This window comes from Scylla paramamosain, chromosome 16, assembly GCF_035594125.1.
Source record: "Scylla paramamosain isolate STU-SP2022 chromosome 16, ASM3559412v1, whole genome shotgun sequence".
NCBI classification, from domain to species: domain Eukaryota; kingdom Metazoa; phylum Arthropoda; class Malacostraca; order Decapoda; family Portunidae; genus Scylla; species Scylla paramamosain.
The window spans coordinates 9,457,501-9,462,500 of record NC_087166.1 but is presented as its reverse complement, the minus strand read 5'-3'; the positions used below and the strand labels follow the sequence as shown (position 1 = coordinate 9,462,500).

Sequence of the window (5,000 nt, the reverse complement as noted above, 5' to 3'; positions counted from 1 at the left end):
GCTGACTTTCCTACCCTGGCCTCTCTAACCTCAAACTACTTTCTGCTTTCTATTTCTCCTGTTTCTCTCACTTGTCACCTTATCGCAGACCCTCATTTGCACCACCAAGTCTGTTCCTCCTTCCTCTTCATTTACTGGCAAAAACATCTTCCCGTGCCGGGAATCGAACCCGGGCCTCGCGGGTGAGAGCCGCGTATCCTAGCCACTAGACCACACGGGAGGTGACTTGTGGGAACACTGTGATACATTATGTATGATGTTTTGCTTCTTATTGCCTTCGGAGGTTGGTATGGGTTGGCATCGGGGTGAGGGATAGGGGGAGGAATAAAAGGGAAGGGCTGCTTGGGTGGAGGGTGATGGGGGAGTTGCTGTGTGAGGGGATGGCGGGTAGGTGTGGAGAGAAGTGGATAGGGTTGAGGGTTGTTTGCTGATTGATTGGCTGACTGATTTATTGACTGACTGACTGATTTACTGACTGACTGATTACCTGCTTGATTGATTGAATAGACAGAAAATTTAAACTTTGGGTCTGCGTGCGTGTAGGAGTAAGTGGATAGGGTTGAGTTCGTTGCTACAGCGTCCCTTCCTTTGTTCCCTCACAGTGCAGTCCTCCGCATTATACAGAGACCGAAATATAACCTTTCTGGGAGGGACTCATGAAAAAAATCACCTAAAAAAAATAACATCACAAAACACAGTGGGAAAAAAAAAGAAGAATATAACATAACATTGAGAGAACTAGACTTGCTTCCCTTATTTCACTCACCACCCACACACACATATATAGTTATTGATAGATAGAAACTTAAACTTTTCACTCGCACAAGGATACACACACAACATCGGCAGACAAACATACATTTATCTATTTCCACGCTCAGGTGCCCTCCAGGTGTGAATCTATTAATACACACCTTTATTTACACATCACCAGGTGCCTCGATTCATGTAACATTAAATGGAAACACGAATACAAATTCTTTCCTCTTTCAGCAACACCCACAAGTTATTTTTCCTTTGTTTCCCTTGGATTAGTGATGCCCTTTGGTGGCGGGATGAGAGGGGAGGAGAGTGACGTAAGAGGGGAAGGAATGACGTGGAAGGGTGGGAGGGGAAGATGGATACAGTAAGGAAGGTGAGAGGAAGGACAGTGAGTTGGTGCGGGAGAGAAAGAAAGGTGGAAAAGGAAGAGGATATGGGAGGGGAGAGTTGAGGTGGGGAAGAGAGGGATGAGAGGAAGACAAGGAGTGATGTAGGAGGGAAGAGGAGAGGAGTGTGGGAGATGAGAGAAAGTAAAGTGAATGAGGAAGGAATAAAGGGATGTGAAGTAAGAAAAATAACGTACATTAGTGGAATATAAGAGATAAAAGGGGAGATAGAGTGAGAGAAATGAGAGGGAATTTAATAAGTAACGAAAAATAAATTAAGGAGAAAGAAAAGACGAAAAAAAAAAATGTGAAGTATAAGAAACGAAACTAATAAAAGAAGAGATCAACAAAGTATGGGAGGGGAGAGGAGAAACAATGAGGGATATATTTAAGACGCTGATGAAGGATAAGGGGAAGAGAACGAGAGATGAATAAGAACGTGATGTAGAGTAAACGATTGACGTGGAGGGTTTTGCAAGAGAATGTGTGTCATGACTCCACACACACACACACACACACACACACACACGCACACACACATAAGGTACATCCATGGTACAATTGATGCGGATATATGTTCCCTGCAATCAGTTATGTGTATGCATGAACGTGTGTGTGTGTATGTGTGTGTATGTGTGTGTGTGTGTGCGTGCCCATCTGAGTGCCTGAGTCCGTGCATGTCTCTCCAAGAATTATTACGAAAGAAGAGTTGCTTTATCATGCTCATCATATTCTGTGTGTCACCTTCTTCTTGGGCTCATAGGCAAGGCGCGGCAGGACAAGGAACGCGACGCACTGGCCTTAGAAAACACAAATCACTGACTGTGTGCTTACGTGCGTGCGTGAGCGTGCGTGCGGTGGCTTAATGTAATGGGGTTGTGAGGTACTGGGGTTCTCTCTCTCTCTCTCTCTCTCTCTCTCTCTCTCTCTCTCTCTCTCTCTCTCTCTCTCTCTCTCTCTCTCTCTCTCTCTCAGCAGTTATGTTAGAATACCTTGTTATCGTTTTTTTTATTTATTTATTTATTTTTTTTGGTGATGGTGGTGAAAGAGGGAGCAGGAGGTTAATTAAGAGAGTTGAGAGGAGAGGAGAGGAGAGGGGAGGGAAGGTAGTGGAAAAGAGAATAGACGACATGAGAGAAGAATGATAGAGAAAAGGAGAGGAATTACCGTTAGAAGATAGGAAGGAGGAAAGAAAATAGGGAAGGGAGAATTGAGAAGAAGAGAGGAGAGGAGAAGAGAGAACAGTGGTGATGAGAGAAGAAATAAAGAAGAGGAGAGGAGAGAAGAGAGATGTATATCTAAACAATTATTATACAGAAAATACCCAAGTTTATTATTATTATTATTATTATTATTATTATTATTATTATTATTATTATTATTATTATTATTATTATTTCTTTCCAGGTGAGTTGTGGTCGTCGGCAGTAAGGTCGTGCAGGTTAATTAAGGTCAGTTAAAAGTGTTTGTTTGGATTTTTTTCTCTTTTTCTCTTGTTATCATTATTACCACCATGGTCATTATTGCCACAGTTTTCTTCTCTTTATGTTGTTGTTGTTGTTGTTGTTGTTGCTATTTTCTTCTTCTTCTTCTTCTTCTTCTTCTTCTTCTTCTTCTTCTTCTTCTTCTTCTTCTTCTTCTTCTTCTTCTTCTTCTTCTTCTTCTTCTTCTTCTTCTTCTTCTTCTTCTTCTTCTCATTATTATTATTATTACTACTACTACTACTACTACTACTACTACTACTACTACTACTACTACTACTACTACTACTACTACTACTACTACTACTACTACTACTACTACTACTACTACCACCACCACCACCACCATTGATATTTCTTAATTTAACTCTCATTTCCAACCACATTTATTGCGTCTGTTTTTTCTGCTCTCATTGTCATTATCTTTAACTCACTATTCTGTCCTCGCCCTTTCCTGGAAGATACTGGCTAGGGGACATAGCGAGAGGAGGAGGAGGAGGAGGAGGAGGAGGAGGAGGGGGGATGGGTAGATCTTCATGGAATTCTCCGCTACCTTCATTCCTTCCCCCCCAACCATCCCCCCTTCATCTCATTCCTTCCCCTTTGAAAGACTGCTGGGGGTCTGAAGGGGGGAAGGGGGGAGGGGTTTATCTTCCTTGAATTATTTTAGGTTGTTTATACCATTCCGACCTTGAGGATTCCTGCCTTTATATGCTACAGTGCTCCTGTTCAGTTATTTATGTGCTTTTTGGGGTTGAAGAGTTTATATTATTGTTAGTATTATCATCACCATCGTTAACCTTGCTAACTCTCGACTTCTGTTTTTTTCTGTTTTTTTTTTTTTTGTGGGGGGAGGGAAAGGGGACAGGGCATTGCTAAGGATAAGAGAAGGGATAGTTTTTGTCATTCTATTATCATCACCATCATTGTCAGTAGGAGCATCAAGTGAGAAATGAGTGTACTTCTATCTTCCTTCCTCTCCATTTTTTTTTTTTTATTCCGTCCGCGCCTCAAAAGACAGAAAGAAAAGAACATTACGAGTATTACCATCATGACCATTCTCAGCATCAGCGTTTTGGTAATCTCTCAGTTTAGCATTTTTGTGAGCGGCAAATTAGCTGGATTTCCCCTAACTATTTGTGTTCCCTCCTCCACTTACATTAAAAATAATTACCTTTTCTTATACTGTAAAACCAATTTGTTCTCTCTCTCTCTCTCTCTCTCTCTCTCTCTCTCTCTCTCTCTCTCTCTCTCCTCCATTAATTTGTCATATACTCGTACCTTTCTATTCCACACGACACTAGCAGACCTTACCTCCTTTCTTCATTTATTCTACTTTCATTTATTCATTCATTCACTCATTAATGTCCCTGAAGAGGCAGACAAAGAGAGCAAATATGTAGGTGAGGGGTATTGGGTTAGTGGTTGACAAGGTGAGGGGTACCAGGTGAGGCGGTGACCTGCTTCTGGGGTGAGGGGGAGGCTTAAGTTATTAGGTGAAGTGGGTGGCGTGGGAAGGGTTAGGTTAGTGGGTGAGGGGTACATGGAAGGATACAGGAAGGGCAGAGGGGACGAGAGGAAATAGAGGTGAAGGGGGAGGGAAGAGAAATACAAGTAAGAGGTGAGAAATACAGGTGAGGAAACATGCAAGTAAGAAATACAAGTGAGAGATACAAGGAGCACCTGCGCTAGGGGAAATCCCAGGTAATGATGGGAAGGAGGAGGACAAGGAGGAGCGAGGGAGAGGGAGGAGGGAAGGGATGGGGGTGTAATATATATTGAGAAGGGAAATACCTGGTGAAGGTGAACTGTTGGGTGGGGAAAGGTGGGGAGTTTACCTGGAGGAAGGTGGGGGGTGGGGGACGAAGGTAGGGAAGGAGGAGAGGGAAGGTGAGAGAAGGAGAGAGAGCGGAAAAAAAAAGATGTAACCAGTTATTTGATTTTTTTTTGTCTTGTTTTTGTCCTCTTGTTTATAATTCAGTTGTGTTTTTCCCTCTTTTCTTTCCCTATTTTCATGTGTTCTTTTAATTCACCGTTATATCTCCCTCTCATTCCTCTTTTTCTATTGCCTTGTGTTTTATCCTCGTTGCTTTCCTTCTGTGTCATCTTTGCGTCTTTTGTCTTCCCTTTTCCTAATTCTCTTGCACCTTGTTCTTTGCCATCCGTTCTTTGTACCTTCGCATCTTTTCGTACAATTAACAAGACAATAATACGAAAATGAAAATAAGGGAAGAGTACCAATATATATATAAAAAAAACATGAAAATAAGGAAAGAAGAGAGAAAAATGTCAATTATTCTCATTCCATATCCGCTATAGAGAGAGAGAGAGAGAGAGAGAGAGAGAGAGAGAGAGAGAGAGAGAGAGAGAG

At 42.0% G+C, this 5,000-nt stretch overlaps 1 protein-coding gene and 1 non-coding gene across 3 annotated transcripts in view; one reads left to right on the top strand and one right to left on the bottom strand.

The window, feature by feature from the left end:
- Window positions 1-5,000, top strand: part of LOC135107978 (uncharacterized) — a 79,897-nt gene that overhangs the window by 30,730 nt on the left and 44,167 nt on the right. The window lies entirely within an intron of this gene.
- On the bottom strand, window positions 149-220 carry Trnae-cuc (transfer RNA glutamic acid (anticodon CUC)). The gene has a single exon. It is a non-coding gene; the product is annotated as a tRNA-Glu (tRNA).